The sequence below is a fragment of the Lutzomyia longipalpis genome, chromosome 2 (genome assembly GCF_024334085.1).
Source record: "Lutzomyia longipalpis isolate SR_M1_2022 chromosome 2, ASM2433408v1".
In the NCBI taxonomy this organism is placed as follows: domain Eukaryota; kingdom Metazoa; phylum Arthropoda; class Insecta; order Diptera; family Psychodidae; genus Lutzomyia; species Lutzomyia longipalpis.
Genome location: NC_074708.1, coordinates 32315198 through 32334077, shown reverse-complemented (window position 1 = coordinate 32334077; position 18880 = coordinate 32315198). Strand labels below are relative to the sequence as shown.

Sequence of the window (18880 nt, the reverse complement as noted above, 5' to 3'; positions counted from 1 at the left end):
GCCACTTTTATATTCTATTCTGTGCCATACTTTACGGACTTCTCGTTGTGAGAATTTCATGTCAAAGCCGACACGTGAAAAGCTCCCTAAAACACATATGCGCGCAAAGCTTTCACCACGAGACGTGGTAGAGTAATTAGGGAGATATTGATAAAATATGCTACCGAGCTGGGAAATACGCATCAAGTATCGCGGAGAAATCTGAAATCTTGGCACATCCAAAGGAGACATCTTGTACACGGTGGATGTATCATTAAAATTGCATTTTATTTGCGAGCTCAGTGCACCCCGAGCGACAACAATCGGAATAATCGGTCATGTTTTATGCAACGAATACCATGGTGTGTCACAGTGAGACTTACCTTCCTAGAGCAAACTTTGCACTAAAGGGATAGGAGAGAGGAACTTTGGGGTGGTAACACAACACCCTCCTTCGTACAGGGGTGGATGGAAATCTAAAATTAGCATGTTTCAATTATTGCGCCGCAAAAGGGGTTTTGTGCAGAAGAAGGAAAAGCTCCTCGCTGAGTAACTTATAGTGAGAGCATGTGAATAAATTTACCCACTTACTTCACCTTTTTCTTCCCCAAAAAAGCAAATTTCCATTATTTCGCTACATTTGAATGGTGACTTGTGAGGTGGATTCTTACAGCAACGGTGGGATGGAAAAACGAGATGAAAATTTGAAATATTTTAATATGGCACAGGAGACATTTCCACCACAATTCACATACACTGAGAGGAAAAAAGTAGCAATATGTGTATGTAGGTCAGAAAGTCACAGAGGAGCTTTTGTGAATTCTCAAAATACATACATGAGCACTCTTGGTGCGCTGAAAGAATTTCATGATTAAATAATAAATTATATGGCTATGCAATGAATGGATTTTCTTGAAATGGAGATTGTGTTTACATTATATTGAATGAACATTCTAACGTATGCTTTACATACAATTCAGGGGAAGTATTGCTGAAATTTTTATTAAAATGAAAGAACTTTTGAAGTTGAGTTTCAAGTGAACCACAAGTCTCAAGGAAATGCTCAAGATTGTGTAGATTCTTGTTAAAATTAAAATATTTTTTCATACTTGTTTTTCTTGTGGGTCTTCAGAAATATAATTCACATGGAAATTGTGGACAAAAACAGTTATAATTGCAATGGGCAATTAAATGCCAATTGAAAGTAAAAATAAAAATATTTTCTAATAAAATATTTTGAAGAACTTTCAAATTTTTTTGAGATAACAGAAAGTCTAAAGTTTGATTTAGTTTAATTTTCCTGAAGTATTGAAAAAAAAAATAAACTGAAAAGCATACTGCGACACCCTACTGTGTCCATTTCCCTCTATTAATTCCTGTTTCAATTGCTCTTGAATCGAAATAGAAACAAATCCACAAATAGGGGTGACTGGGATCATGTAAGTTACATACATTGCATAAAAAATCTTTATAATTTCCATAAAGTCGAGGCAAAAATGAACCAAGGTCCTAAGAAAGTTATCCTAAAACAAAATTTTTACGAAATGGAAATTTTTTTCTAATATTTTTACAGTTTCAGCCTAATTTATTTACTTTTGCGGGTAATTTATGATAAAACATTCTTAAGAGTCTAATTTTATTTATGAATTCATGAATCATTCTTTAGGTATTTTCACTGAAAATAAATATAGCACAGGCAGCGTAGGATACAGAATGTGAGAGCTATCCGAAAGCTCAGGACTAATTTGTAATCTACGCATGGCAAATACCTTTTCAAGAGAAGTAGCAAACTCGATTTTTTTGTCGAAAAAGAACATTAATAAATAAAATTATGTATGATCTTAACATTTTCTGAGCATAATTTAATTTAAATAAATCATTTCAAGTTTAAAAATCAGAATAATAAATAGGAGACAAAAGAAAATTTTAAAATAAAATTTTAGAAAAAAAAATTAATTAAAAACCTAAGAGAAAGATTTCAAAATGGACTAAAATAGCTCCAGTCATCTCTATAATACGTTAAAATTATTCTTCAACTGGTCCAGGTTTGTAAACTCCCACTGGAATAATTAACAAAATTTCGTATAATTATTTGAAAATTCTGAGAAATCCTTGATGACCCTTGAACTCGTGAACTCTCATGTAAAATATTTAAAGATACTCCGCGGAATTTTTCCAAGAATTTCACTAAATGCATAATACCAAGAATTCTACTATATTGTTACCTCATAGGTCAATGTTGAGATAACATAAAGAGCAGATTTAAAGGTAAAATCAGAAAATAAAAAAACTCAAATTGTAATTTTTTGCTTGTTATTTCAATAAATAAATTCTCTTATTTGTTTTTAATCAATATTTTGATATCCGAAAAAAATGCTTGAAAATAAATTTCTCTCAGTGTTTTTATATATTTTCACGAGTCACTCATATCATCCTCACCCATGTTCCCTTGGAAAACATTCTCTGCTTGTATGTGTAAGCCCCCTGGGTGTGGAAAACTATAATTAAATTAACAAGAGCTGCGGGAACGTGCGGGATGGTGAAATGTAAAATGTGACAGAACACAGAGAGACGGAAAATTAACAGAATGTCGAGATTTTTTTTGCACCACATGGGCGTCAAAAGGTGTGAGTTTGGAGGAATTGCGGGTGACAGATTGGGGCAGGTACAAGTGGCTTGGTCAACGGTGGAATGGAAACCAAACCACCTGCCGTGAGATAATTTCGTGACATTCACCTTCGTGAAAGAAGCGAAGCCTATAGCACAGACCCAAATTGCTGATGATGGATGTTCCGCTAAAGTTTTCCTTTTTGTTATATATGTAGGTAGGTAGGTATAAAAACTTTAGCACTCGCCTGGAAATTTTTATGTTATATCATCCTTGTTAGAACTTTTCCTCAATAGCACTTGTCAGCACAATAAATTGGTTAACACTTTGGCAAGAGATGCTGCAAACTTGCAAGATAATTCCTTCGCAAAGTTCTCACTGCACAACAAGAGATAACTCTTTGCTCCTAAAGCAAAACTTAGATATTTATATTATGATTTATTTTTTTGAATTTTATGTTTTTTTCTTCAGAGCTTTGATAAACTAATACGCCGTCACTTAAGACGACGAACGTTAGATATGGGTTTTTTTTGGACACTTTGAACTGTTTCCGTGAGCAAAAAAAATCCTTCTGTGTGGGATCTTCTTGCTCCGCGATATGCAGGATCAGCGCGCAATCACCGAGGTATGGGGACTAGCACAAGACTGGCATCGGCCTGAAGAAGTTTCATCGTGAAAATCGGCGGATTTCTCCGCATTTGCTACCCGTTGGGTTCGGCTCCTCCGACTCGCGAGAGGGGAATCATGAATATTTCATGAGGAGTACTTCTCGTGATATATCCGACCTCTTTTCGCACCCACCATGTGACCCGCTCCCGAGAATGCGACGGAGCACCGAGAGAGGTTAAAGGTGATGCGCATGAGCCATGCCGTTGCTCCAGTTTTCATACCCAAACACTTATGCCTTTAACACACGTTCCACATGCTATACTTCCCCTCCATTATGCTTCATGCTCCAAGACTTCTCAATTGCTTCATTTCCTGTAAAATACATATTGGGAACCCCAGAAGCGGTCTTGTTGCTCTCACGAGTACGATACGAGCGCTAGCGTGTAAAATTCAAACTATCCCTCCGTTAAGATTCATTATGGAATATGTACATATGTAATGTTGTACTACATACATTCCCAATTTATTCCTACCATGAGGCCAACATAAATTCTTCCTCTCTTTCTTTCTGTCTCCATGCAAGACGATTACTTAATTAGCTCTCCTCCCCCGCATTAATTCTTTGATCGATCCCAATCGACTTCATGTCGAACATAATCACTCTGTATGGATTTAAATTTAGACATATAGAAACTCCGCATGTCCATGAGAAGAGAGCATAATCCAGCTCATCTTTTTCGAGGGAAAGTGAGAGAAAAACATGAAATCCCATATATTTGCCGAAAGGCTCCCCAATGGCTATGGCTTTGAAATATTTCATATTCCATTTCTCCCATCCACGGGGATTAACTTAAGAACACATTCTCTTCTCAGAAATATATTTTCAGTGCTGTGCATTCCGTCACATATTGTCTTAATGAATGCAAAACACCAGACGCTGACAGCGGATTTGCGAGAGTGCCCGCATAAGGCGGACAAATGCATTAACCGGCGCTTAAATGCTTCTGATTTAAATTTAAATAAAGTGGTATTTGAGCGCATACTGTGCAAGACATTTTTGCGAAATACACATTTGCGCGATATGCAGAATGGTTTTTTCCAAGGATAGGAAAATAAGCACCTCCTATATATATTTATGTAAGTAAAATAAAGCGTCAACGAGTTTCTTGGGATTAAAATGGGAAAATAGCTGTGAAAATAAGAGGAGGGAATGTATGGGAAAATGCTTTTTTCGGAAAACTAAATATGACTTTTAAATAACTGTCCGAAGTTTCTTTTTTAATATGCTCGTTCAAAATTATAGAAATTTCTTCTTAAAAGCATAAGGAGTGCATATAAATGTATATTGGTTTGAGAATCTGAGATTTTTTTTGAATGAATTAAATTAACAAAAAAAAAATTAAAATTTAGTATTTTCGAACTTGTAATTTTGTATCATCAGTATTATAATATGTACAAAACATTTCATTGATTATTGACCAATTATTAATCAATCACATTGACTCAATCAATTATTTACTGGGAGGTTATTGAACCATACGAACCATCCCTTAATTATGGAATTTTTTATTTTTTTAATAAAAATTCATTGACCTCCCAATTAAGGTTCATTGTGTAATTTAAGAAATAAAAATACTTTCAAAATTTTATTTTCGGACTGAATTTTCTCTGATTTATATACAGGTGAAAATCCTGTGAAAATTTATTTCTTTACCTCTGTGATTAATGTTTGTTTAAGCAATGAAAATCCAATTATTAAAACATTATTTTTTTTATTGCTTTTTGCTCTCAATTAAAATATTAATTATTAAAACACTTGTCTAGACGAAATGATAGAGAGCATCGTTGAGAAATATGAGTGGGTTTTACGGTTCACCGCTTGGAAAATTTCTCATTAAGAGGAGGGTCAGTGTATGCGAGCGACCTATTCCCTTTTTTTTTGCAAAAACCTCGCTAATTTCTGCAATAAATATCAATTACAATAATTGCCAAAAGAGAAGTCAATGTATACCCCTCCAATTTGGTGATTTACTTCCACACCATAGCGCGTGGGTGGGGCTGAATGAGAATTTATTGAGTAATGTTGCGCGCGAGAAATTGCACCTTTTCCTCCCCCTCATCGCATGAACGTGGCCATAAGAGCGAGAATCTAATTAAAAAGTGCTGGGAGTTATTATAATGCTAAATGTCACATTTGTGATAAAGTCTAAAAGGGTTCTCGCGTTCTCTCCCCCATCCCTCATTTCTCAGCTTCATTTGCAAAATTTTATCTGCAAGACTTTCATTATTAGCTGGGGGGCGCGCTTTTCGGGGGTGGTTAAAACGCGCAGTGCGGGTACGGTGGTAAAGGTGCAGATGACAGAGATGGCGGATGACTCAAAAGTATGTGTTCGTAATTGACATTTAGTTATTCGCAATTATTCTCCTTTACGATAGTGGTTGAAGGCATTAGATTAATTCCACGGCGTTAGTTTTCGTTGCTTTTGGATGGAAAAGGGGCTCTTCATTGAGAGAAAATCAGGACATTTTTCTTTTAATTAAAAAAAAAACTTTCTACTAAATTTTTGGTGGAAAATAAAAGACCTTTTAAAGCTAAAATTTAGGTAAACCGCAAATAAGTGCTCAAATAAATATTTGAAGATTTTAATAAACTCTGAGATATTTTAAAATATTTTTTTTAAAGAACGAAAAGGTCTCTATATTCTACCCTTAGAGTATCTTTTTTTAGGGAAATGGAATTTTATAGAATTAGCAAAAATGGATAAGTATATTTGAACTTCGTATACCTACTTTTACCCGGTTTTACTATTTGGCCTAGTTGACCCTATATTGATTTAAAAAAAACTTATAAAGATTTGCTAGGAAAACTTACTTCTTTAATATAAATTGGAGCAAAATATAAAGGATAAGACAGATTGGATGCCCCTCTAGGGGATTAACCTTTCAATGCAAATATTTTTCAATGAAAAATCGTGCTCACGTAGTTTAGCAATGGTACACCCCTCTGTGAGACAGTGTGCTGTAAAATGATGAAGAATTCCAAAAGGAGTGTGAGGATACAAATAAGACAAGAAATAGGTGGTGCAGAGTCTCATTATTTCTTTGGGGCGGTGATGGTGTATGAGACGGGAACGTAGAACGAGATGACAGACTGTGGTGTGTGGATGGCGCAAAAGTCTCATTGAAAGTTGGTGTGAAGCTGGAGGATTCTCCATGATGGTGCCTTGGCCAGCTGATACTTTTTGGGGTAGGACGGTGGCGTACTAAATTTCCAGCTGCATGCTCGTACAGACTTCTAGCAATGAATTAGAATTTTCCTGGCTTCCCCCACTGGACCTCTTTGTGCTGAAAAGTTCTTCGCTCCGTTTTTGCTCTGAGAAACATTCCTCTCATATAAGGCATGAGGTATATACATTTTATACGGGGGTGGAGGTAGGACATACAGAACATTAAGTGAAATTGCACTATTATTGTGAATTATTATTTTATATTTCATGCGGCGGTGATTGAAATTTTCAACCCCTCTTGCTCCCATTCCCACTCAACCCCCCACCCCCAATAATTTATGTCCCACGTAGTGGTGTACCCCACATCCTTGCTCTTCCAAGCACAGAGAAATAAATCTCCGGAGGTGCCTGTATGTAAGCCGATCGTAAAAGATACCAATAAAATTGGTAATTTGCTCTAGCATGGCCACCGCAATGCTCATTGGGCAAGTGACGTTCGATGGCATTGGCGGTGGCTTCTGCCATTCTCACCCGAATGCCTCGAGATTGCACCCACATATCCTGCGGCCGTGCCATAATTTAATTGCGTCTCACTTTGACCGTCAACCCCGAGAAGGTCTTATCGGCCAGCTGAAGAATCATCTTTTACGACATACTCGGATATTCTGGGGCTTCCCAAGTTTTATTGCACGCCCACCCGGAAAAAAAATGTAATCATCAAATGATGCTTCAACAATTTCTCGTGCAGACGTCATTCTTCTCCTTTACTCTTGAATTTTATTGTGTCACTGCTCGGAGACATTAAAGAATTGAAATTCATCCTAAGAACGGAAATATGCTCCTCCAATAGAACGATAGTGGGTGTTCTATAGTTGAGGGGTTAATCGCTTTAAGGGATTAAATTAGACCAAAGAAATTTGTTAAAAGTAACGACATTTCAACGATTATAGTTTGTGCTATTGAAAAGATTTTTTTTTCGTTTTTAAACTTTCGTTTTAATTTTGTTTTAATCAACTTCATGAAAATGTGTTAACTTTAACTTATTACGACTTTAATGTAATTCAAATGATTTTTTAAATAAAACAAATTCTTTTTCATTGTAAAATGTCTCTTAACAGTTTTCCCATGTCTATTTTTTCTATTTAATGTTTAGGATAATTTTAATATGAATTGCGCTATTAAAAGCGATTAAAAGTTTCGATAAATCATATAGTTTATTAGCCCCTTGGTAGGGTAGCGTCGTTATATAAATAAAAAATGTATCAAGCTTATCGATCATGTCGCCTGAAAGAAAGTTTCTTCCCCATTGACTCTACTTTGGACCCAACATTTATCACATAAAAATGTGCGATTCAGAGACATTTTGTAAATTATATTTTGCTAAATTAATCCGTGTAAGAGTTCTTGAAAAGGAATTATATTTTAGCTGTGTTTCTTTCAGACACAGCTTTTGTGTACCGAGCAAAATCGAAAGTCGTCAGATCGGGCTCAAACTTGGGATGAGCACGAATTAGGGTCCCCACATTCCAAAAAACGTATGCGCCAAAAAATTTTTTTTCCGGCCGGCCGGCCGGCCGGATTATAAACTTAAATTGCAAGAGAACGGTGATAGATAGAGACTTGCGGTAAACGGCAAAGTTTAAATATCGACGTGAAGAAATCCGATTATGAGGTCAAATCCACCCCCCCACCCCCCCGTCCGCCATTTTGAATAACCTCAAAATTTTGTTTTTGCTATATCTCAGCCGCTATTATAGCTAGAGGGCTGAAATTTTGATATGTTGTAGGGGCCATCAATACCTTTCCAACGATACCTCATTTTCGAAAATCGGTCAAGCCGTTTAGTCAATATGGCCGCCACAATTTTTCATCGAAAATCGACCATAACTCGAAAACGGCTTGACCGATTTTGATCAACCCGGGGTCAAATGAAAGATCTCAACAAACCCCACAACTCTTTAGAACATCAGAAGTTTCAAAAGTGACCGCTAGAGGGCCAAAAATCAAAAACAAAATTTTCGATTAGTTTTCGATGAATATCTCGAAAACGACGACATAAATTTTTTTCATTTTTTCATATGTTGTAGCTGACCATATTATCTAGCTTCATGCCAAAAATGAAGAAAATCTATGGATCCGTTCTCGAGATATAGCCTTCCAAAGTTGGCATGTCATATCTCGGGTTCTACAAGTCCGATCTTGATCAACTCAAGCGCAAATGAAAGGTTTCGAGAAACCCTACAAATGTCTAGAACATTGCAACTTCGAAAAATGACCGCAAAAGGCGCTAAAATCGAAAACAAAGTTTTCGAAAATTTCGAACTCGAATTTTTCGAAAATGGCGACATAAATTTTTTTCATTTTTCGATATGTTATAGCTGACTTCGAGACCTTTAAAACAAAAAAAAATTTATGAAAATCTATGGATCCGTTCTCGAGATATGGCCTTCTAAAGATTTCTTAGGGTATGACTTTTCTACTTTTTCTGACTTTGCGCGAATTTAAGTTAATTTGCGTTTAAGTTTGCTCTCACAAAATTGGTACTCTGAAAGAAACACAGCTCTCGTAAGCTTGGTCAGCTTACCAGTACATTTTTTATAATTTTATTTCCGAGATTTCCCTCAAGTTTTATTATCTTCTGTATTTTTCATGTTTCTAAATAATCCCATTTTAGCTCCAATTCCTCCAAGTTTAGAGTAATATTTGATAAATTTCTTATGTGGTTGGAGAAACTTTTCATATTCCGTTGCATATCGCACGGTTTTAAGCTCGAAGAATGCTCTACAGCGGGATGATTTGGGGTTGAAAATTCGGTATAAAGTGACTTTAGTATAAGAGACACACTTTCATAGGTATTTGAAATGTGCAACGGATGCATCCCACAATATCACCCATCCATGTGGAAAGAGAGGACGATGCATTTTAGGAAGGAGTTTGGGCGGGGGATGGAGTGTTAAACTTATTTGTACACCTCAACGAAGCAATGTGGGGATTCAATATGTGAAGCTTCCACTCCAGAAATACTTCTCCGGGAGCTTTCTGAGTGCATTTTCGCTGCGAAATTGTGCTTTCAGCTATTTTGATTGTTGCAAAGTTGCTCATAACTATTATTGTGTACGCGAATTGAGCGGTAGATGAGACGGGACCGGGATGGTAGTTTCAAAGCCATGCTGCTGAATTATATTTGCGCGCAGAATGTATCTCCATTTCGCGTTATATATGAAGTTATGGCTGAGAGTTTGTTCTGTAATTTCATCCCCCGGCATCTCGAATCTTTGGGTAAGATTGTTTGGAGTTGAAACTTTTTTGAGAAAAAATATTGCACTTTATTACTTTTATGTGGTGGTGAAGTAATAAAAGCAGATTTTGTTGATTATTTCACAAAAAACACTGATTTTTACAGAGATTTTTTTATTTTTAGTACATTGGGAATCTTAAAAAATATAATTTTAATTAAGAATGGAAATTGATGAAAGAACTTTTTGCTATTTTCTTATTTAAAAAAAAAAAGATTATTAAAAAATAAAAAGAATATAAAATCTTGAAATTGTTCCAGATGTGTTCAGATTTTGAACAATAAAAATGTTAAATTCAAGCAAAAATCTCATATTTGTGTTAAAGAAAATAAGTTAAAATGTCTTACAACGTAAAATCGTAGATTATTTGTACGTTTTTAGAGCACTATTAAAATTTTATCGCCCCCCCCCATTAATGGTGCTGAGCTTAGAATAAAGATTATTCTTAAGAACATTGTAAAACTTGTAAGAAATGCATAAGTAGAGGATATACTTGAAGAGAATTCTCAGACCTACCGGACCTGCCATGTATCCAACCAAAGTAATGAATTTTTTTTTATAAGGTTGTAAATCGTTTTTACGTCGTGATTGAAACGTGAGAACAAATCAAAGTATTTTTACAAAATTTCTTAATTAAACCCCTAAAATTTTTGTTAAATATTTATCAGTTCTTCTTATTCTTTCGAAACTTATAATAAATTAAGCCTTTCATTGCAGAATTTCTTCCTCAATATGTATGCAACTTGATACCTATATCTAGATGATTTTCTAAAGCTTATGAGCCGCACAACTGCAGTTTAAGCAAAAATATATTATAGTATATTAGCTGAAAAGTTCGATAGGTCAAGTAGAATCCAGGATTAATAGATAAATCCATCATAATACTTATCATAATACACGATCATATCATCCTATATAGATTATCAGCTAATAATTCCAGTGCATGAAATTTAAATGTAAAGCAAATTTTAGACTAAAATCTGCAACATTTTGTGCCAGAAAAAATGGTGTTGAATTATATCACGTAATATATAACGAAATACATAGCATTTTGCAAAATGGATTTAATACATAAATGGCAATAAATTATGAAATTCTATTTTATGTAAAATGATACATTATTCACTTTAATTATTAATGTTTGTACCTTTCGGGAGTTACTTGCTTTTCGGGGTGACAACAGCTTTTCATTTTATTAACTGTGCGGCTATTCGTTGTATTGTAATTTATTGCATTTACATTCGCGATGCATTCATTCATTTTCGGGACGGTGTCTGGGTCCGTGGTACAATAGCCACATTAAATGGTTCATTGTGCAATCACCTGAATGTACCCACCCACACTCCAGTTTCGTCTACTCTCTACACCTGCGAATCTACTTTGTTAATGTGTGTGTGTGTGTGTGTGTTTGTGAGAGGAGCGTGTGTGTGTGAGAAGGAAGACTGTGGCAGATACACACAAAATGTATTGGGCGGAGAATGGGAGTAATTAAACTCCATCCGCTTAATATCCTCAATAAATTTTACAACCGGCTTCCGCACACGAAAACTTTTATAGCTGCATATCACTTCATCCCCCAGGTCTGCACACACACACACACCTCACCACCCCACACCCCCTTCACCCCCTACCCCCTCGCATACCGTGGAAAACGTACACCGCCACAGCACAAAATATTGCAATTTCTCACCCTGAAATCCACCCTCATTATCTCACGTCTCGTTTTCTTTCACGCAATTTTTCTCTCTTTGGGTGATTGAGTGATTTCTCGGGGTATTTTTCACCTTGTGGGTTCAATTGTTGAAAAATTATCCATCATATCTCACGGCGACAGAGGTGGCGGAATAATAAACGAGGTAGAAGAGAGAAATGGAGGCGCGTGATCAGACAAATCGAAGGAAATGTCGTGAAAAGAGCATAAAATACTTTGGACTTGTGTGTCAAATGATGAAATGTTGCCGCTGGGGAGCCAAAACCACAAAGAGTAGGGTTGAGGGGGGTGGGTGAGGAAAAAAGTGCTCAGCAAAATATTGAACGTATTGATGAATCGATGTGGTGACCTCCTACTCATCACAAGAGTGTCAATTTTCACAAGGAAAAACTCTGCGTAACTCTTTACCTTCGGGGGTTACAGTCGTTGGTATTCTGCATTAAGTAGTAATGTGGGTTATTTCCTGGATTTATTAGCTACCAATGATGGTATGAAATGTTAAGATTTATTCAGTTTTTTCTTTAAGATTATGAAGCTTTTTTTTATCACAAAATCATTTTATTATCTCTCAATTTCTTTGAAAAATTCCTCATTGTATTTTCGAGAGAATTTCCTTGAATTTTCATATTTTTCTCGACTTTTTTAATTCCTCAATTTTCATAATTTCCTTTTTTCAATTTGTTTTTAAAAAAAAGATCAAGGATATATAACAAAATCAATCAACTTATTAAAATTTTCTTTGAATTTATTTCACGAAACATTTTTTATTAATCATTTGATTTTCAAGTGATTTGAGGTTTTCTTTTGAATTTCGTTTGTGGTTGAAAATCATGATTTTCAGCCACTACCCTCTCAAACACTCCACCTTAATATGACTCATTTAAAATCCACCCTCGCTGTTGAAGTGGTCCACCCCCCAATTTGTGCACCTTTCGTGCAATTTTAACCCTCTTCCGTCAATAAGGCAAATTACGGATAATTTTTTCCTCTCTCCTTTTTTTTGCAAATTTTCCTGCCATTTTTTTGCACACACCTCCTGTCGTGAGAGATATGAGTTGATTACTGCACACGAAATCACACAATGCATCGCGCAACACAGCATGGGTGATTTTGGGACAGCTGGAAAATTAAATTACAAAGTGGATTCTGAGTCAGTTGGTATTGCACAGGAAATTAGCGATTCCATTAGTTTCAAAATGTAATTGCGCAAACACAACTCACCTAATTTAGGTGAATTAATTTATGAATTTCTACCCTCCTCCAAGCTATGTATGTTTTTGTTAAACCCCAAAAAGGTGGGTGCTGAGCCTCACGGCTGGGGGTACATAATATATTGGAAATTTATCCAATATTATTTGCATATGAATTAAGACATTTATTTATATCATATAGATGGGAATTTAATGCCAAATTGATGTGGAAACTGTACAGTGTTGTGTACAAATTTAATGGCTGAGGATTTTTGGAAATAATCGCGTGTGAATTTCGATTCATTGCCACTCAGTTGTTCCCTCCTCCCATTCGACAGTGTATAGAGGGTGCTTTTTCCGCTCTGTCAAAAGCTCCATATGTGTGAGGGAGGTTTAGGACAAAAGCCATATCGTGTCACACAGGGCATTGGTGCGGGGGCGACTTTTCCGGCTATAATGGGGGGATGCAATGAGTTATATATCACATACAATAAATAGCAATAAATATACAATTATATAATTATCCAAAAATTAATCCACAATATATTTTATATATTATTATTTTACAGCCATTTCCCAGTAGATGAAAAGGGTGTGAATTCCGGAGGGTGTTTTCATTGTTATTTGATGCAATCTGTTTTGAGCCGTAGTACGTTGAACTGAATACCTGGATGGAACTGAAGGGTTTAAAAAAAATCAGAACTTTTTTCTATCGTTTGATTATTTATTTAAAAATACAATTATATTACCTTTAAATTAATTTAAATCCTTAAAAAATAGTTGATAAATAAAAGATTTTAGGTTGCTTAAGAAAAGCCTTAAATAAATATATTTTTATTTTCCCAAGGATTTTCCTCAAATTAATTCTCAGCACTGGATTTTCCACAACAATCCTTCCTTAGTCCACTATGCTGTCTTTTACATAATGTATTTAATTTTCAAATGTTTGTAGCACTAATTCTGAGAACACGAATATTCAAGACAAATACCAGTGCTTTTGCAAATCTTTCAAATTTAATTACCTCTTTGTGTACATAGAAACTATCTATAACGTGTGATTGCAATAGAATAAACTCCTTGTATATATCAAGTTCTATACATGGCTTTAAATGTGTATGGGTAAAGTGTGCTTTTAGCTACCGTATGTGACAGTACTCAAGTCTTTGGGTAAATATTAGCTTTGGTTAATTGAAAATGGAAGTCGATGAAATGCATTTTCATCATATTGTCGCTGCATTAATTTTATCATTTTGACTAACTATACATTGTATGGGAGAAGTCGCAGAGCATTATGGAGGATTCTATGGTGTATGCGTAGGAGTATTGTGAGATAGAATTGTAATATTTCTTAGCATTTTATTAAAGTATGACATCAGCAAGATTTTGATTACATACAATGCGAGGATTCTCCTATCATCTACCAGAACTTTAACTATCACCTACATAAATTTTATTAAAGCTTAAATTTTTTTTAAATTTTCCGATTACTTTTTAATGATTTTTTCTTTAATTAAACATGTAGTGCATGAAGCATATTTTCTTGAAAATTGTTGAACGGTGTCGGATGCTATTGAGAGTGGTTAAATTGTGAAGATGAAGAGCACAAAACAATTGGAGCTTTTCCCATTTTCACTGCAAAATCACACAGAAGAAGAAATAGAACACTTGTCAAATATATTAAATTGCTCTTCGATAGAAACTTTTTAATTCCCTCCTTGTCAATAAAGTAATTTGAAACTGATGGTGAATGTGAAGGTGCCATGGTGCACACACAAAAAAAGGAAAGACTCTCCGTACATACGAGAAACTTCCTGGGAGAAGAAGGTACTTTCCTACAAGAAGAAGAAGTAAGAAAAAAAAAGCGGCAGCATTCAGAGTAAATCTTTTGCCGGGGTGAACACGATGAAACTATTCGGAAGAAATTTCTTGTCTTAAGAACGCACAAAGTCCAATCACTGGGGATTGGCATATTGGTTCAACTGATACTGCGGGTCGACTGTGTGAGGAATCTCCCTGGATTTTGCTTCCTCCAAGAAAAGCTTATGAACGATAAAAACTCACATCCCGCATTATTTTGCACACACGAAACTCAAACTCAATCGATCAGAGATTTTTCTCGCACAAAATGTTTGCTGCTGCTGAAGATTTGTTGCTGCAAATCAGCAATGAATAGTATTTTGTACAAATACAGATCTATATGATTACCACGAGGAACTGATAAATTGGAGAAAAGTTTCAAAATTGGCGGGAAAACTCTTACTACTTTGCACAAATTTAATCTTTAAAAGATCTCTTTTAATTTTCTTTTAAGAAGTCGAAGAGCTAAAAATATATATTCAATCAATTTATACACTTTTATACGTAAAAGGACCTTTCATTTTTATACCCTGAAAGCCCCCTACTAATAAAATAAATAAAGCCCATTTCCCTAATTCCAGCAATCATAAAGTAAAGTCTCTAAATCACAAAAGCCCTAATTTTCCTTTGAATTTCTCCTTAAATTAAATTTCAAGCAATTTCAAACTGCTTCATTGAATAATATACCTCCAAGGTCCAATTGACAATTATGTACCTGTATATGTTTTGATCAAAGTCTTAATTTCTAACTCCCCTTAGGTTTCAAAATTGCTTCCTTGCTTTCCTACATTTGTGTTTCAGACAGTTTCCTCTAGTATTTTAGGACCTCACCCACTTTGCTTTTGTCCTTCTCTTTGTCTTCCCATCGGACTCTATGCCACTTCTTTAGCATTTTCATATGGTGTCTCATGTTTTACAAATTCTCCACCTCCTCACAATTGAGTGAAGCTTTGACTAAAGCACACCCCCACATTTGAGGCAAATCCACCCCACCTTGCTCGTTCTATATAATATTTGTCTGCATGGGACGCCCCTCGAGGGTAGCAGAGGAGGGTGTTTGTGGATTCCAGTGACATACACAAACACCCACTCAAGAGGAGAGTCTCCATCGCTCTTGTGGTCGGTGACCGTACTAATTCAATTTAAAACGGCCACAGCTTTGTTTGAATTAGACACAAGGAGTTTGAGTGCGGATAGCTGTATGTCTTTGCAATTTAAAGAGCCGGGAGACGCCATCCTTTATGCTGTTGTGTCAGATGAATATGTAACTGAGTTCCAAGTTTTGGGTACCCCTACCTCTCTCTCGTATGATCCCGCATTACATTCCCTTGAAGTTTCTTCCCCAGAAACATGGTGGAAAACTCCAAAGAACACACCCACTCCGTAGGACGACCATACCATCCGCAATGACGCTCTATATGATTAGGGAGGTTTCTTTCTATATTGGGTATCTTAGAGGAGAATAAACTTGAGAATATGGATGGCTTTTCGAGTACAAGCACGTGGGAATTACTTAAAGGAAAAAAGGATAAGATATTGATACTGACCTTTGATCGAAAGGGTCCAGGATATTTTTTTTTGGCTAATAAATTCTATTTTTTGCAGTTTTATCATTTTTTTTTAATATTGAAAAAATCGAATGGGGAGCGAGTATTGATTTCATCAAGAAGATCGAAAAATTCCTATGGCAATGATACCAAAATAGAACAAATTAATTTTAGAGAAAAACATAGAACAGGGAAATTTCTTTTTAGAGCGTTCTACATACTTTTTGTATAGAATTTCAAAGCAAAAAATTTTTTTTTTATTTTATTTTACAAAAAAAATCTTATATTAAATCAATAAAATTTCATCTATGTAAAATTTATCATTTTACTCTAAGATTTTTACTTGAAAAACATACACATAGTTTCGTTGAATTAATATTTTTCCAATACAAAGCATAATTCTTGGAAATTTTGCAACACAAATGATGTACCTTCAAAAACCTTTATTGACCTTCATTAGGGCTTTGCTGCTGAGATTAATCAATACTAATGCTATATAGATACATATATTTATGAATTTTCCTAGTTTTCCATTCATAGTGATTTTGATCTCTCTTGGCGGGAATTTCACCGTAAATTATTTTTGGAATTCAATTTACAATACCCACAACACCCCCCTCCCCCTATATCCAATATTGATTGTAATATTGGTCTCTGTTTTTTTCGCAATATTCCGGTAAAACACAATATTCTACGAATAATTAATGAAAATTACGTAAAAGTCCGTAACATGGATAATGAATGTTAATTATTGCATGAATTCCAAATTTATAATTAATGCTTAGGAATTGCATCAAAACATAAAATAAATACCCTATTAATGTGACATTATTGTTTGATATTGGAGCCAACAAAGTGGAATTGGAGATAAATAAATTCGAGCATTAATAATAATGGCGAATTACGGAGGAGGGACGACCACAAGTGAAATCAAAATCCTATTAATTTCTCTGTATATAAAATTCGTGACATGGTTTCCATGTTCAATGTGTTTTGCAGGTGCATCCAAAGTTGCGCAGAGCATGGAAAAAGGGGGATAATTAATTGGATTTTTCATTCATCATTTATAGGGGGGGGGGGGGGGAAGTCCCAGCACTTTGTGTTTTCTGCACATTGGTTTAGGTGTATAGGTACCCCTTAAAGTGGGGTGGAAATTAATTTAAGGGATTTCGGTGGGATTCTCCCTTTTTCCTTCCTGCAAAATCAGGTGAGAACATCAGAGCAAATGATGTTGCGCGGAGGAGGTCGGAGGGTTGTGTCGTTTGTATTTCCTTATTCTTCTTCATCTCTATACAACACTAATGTCTCATGGAAGTCTCGTCAAACTTTTCAAACTCAATTTTTCCTTTCTCCCCAGACATAATTTGCTTTATTCTCTCACCCAATGCACATACAGGCTCTGCGGTGGCTCAGCCCCATCCTCACTAGAAGCTTTCCGCAGTAAAATATGGGGTGTGGGGGATAAGGAAAAAAAAACTTGTACGCCAGGGGGGGTTATGTGCGGCTTCTTTGATTTATGATGTGAGGATGAAATAATGAATTTTGTCGAGGAAATAATCAAAATAAAAACACTGCCGTCAGTGGAAAAAATTGAGTTTTCAAACAAAATACCCGAAACGGCGCTTCACTCAATAATAAATGGCAGGAAGATATGGATGGAATATGGGTGGGAAAAACATTGTTGTACATCTGTGTGATTCGGGGCAGCCATCACACGGAATGTGGGACACGCAGATAGGAAAACAAACTGCGGGGGATTTTGGGGGTAGCAGAGAGGGTTGTGGGAGCACGATAAGTTCATCGGAAAGTCCTATATATGGGAAATTTTTGCAGAAACTGCTTCCAACTTTTTTTATTGAATGAACCACATATGGATGTCCCTGTGCATGTAATAAGTTCAGCTGATTTGCTCTTCGCAAATCTTGTTATTCCCAGGATTGATTTTATTGGGGAGACCTTGGAAGTTTTAGCTTCTCTGAACGTCTGCATTCGGGCGATGGTTGTGAGCTTTTTTTCATAATATGTGGATACTGATAAAGTTTTTTTTAATATTACAAAATAGTCTTTTTTACCAAAAATAATTGTTTTCTGCTTTTTAAAAATAAATATTTTCGTTTTAAATAGAATATTTTTTATCGTTTCATTGGCATTCTTAAAAATTATTTTTAGCTAAGCTCATTTATTACATTTTCCAGAGAATTGCTGGAAAAGCTTAAATTTCTCTACTTGAATAAAGAAACTCCAAGAGCTTTACTTTTCAACAGAAATATTATAATTTTCCCAGAATTTCACAGGAAAATATAAAGGAAAATAATTGTCTTGTTGAACTTTTCCAATTTTACCGACTTTTTCAGTATTTTTAGATAGTGTCCTTCAATCTAAACATCCGAGATTTAAAAAAATATGGTTTACAACATAATTAAATAATACCTACCTACACCTCATAAATAAACTAAACATAAATTCCCAATCCATGAAATGGGTCATTCCAATTATTAATAAAATCTTAAAGTTTCAGCACTAATAAAATGCAAGTAAAAGCTCAGGCACTAAAATTCAACCTTATTAATGGTTCACAGCAGGTGCATTGCATTACTTTTGAAGCACACTTCTCCTTCAACTTCAAAGGTGTCTTTTATTATTTAACTACCTCCGTCAAACATAATGTGTGTTTTTCTTTGAAGTCCTCATCAAGCTTCTAATTAGAACTTTTCTCATGGTAGACGGCAGGGGAAAAAAAGCCGTTGATCCCCATAGGTCAGAGAGTTAGTTTAGGAGGGCTTGGGGGAGGTGAAGGAGAGACATCATGAGTCTGAGTGCGTCATTTGGTGAGTCACATCTGATTAAAATTGCAAC

At 35.4% G+C, this 18880-nt stretch overlaps 1 protein-coding gene across 2 annotated transcripts in view; it reads right to left on the bottom strand.

Annotated features, from left to right (window-relative positions):
* Window positions 1–3234, bottom strand: part of LOC129790334 (uncharacterized) — a 163411-nt gene extending 160177 nt beyond the window's left edge. Inside the window, exon 1 of one of the 2 annotated variants that reach the window (XM_055827810.1) lies at window positions 2716–3234. The gene's annotated coding sequence lies outside the window, so the exon portion shown is untranslated. The remainder of the gene's footprint in view (window positions 1–2715) is intronic. The other variant, XM_055827811.1, reaches the window with a different exon arrangement.
* Between the last annotated feature and the right edge of the window lie 15646 nt (window positions 3235–18880).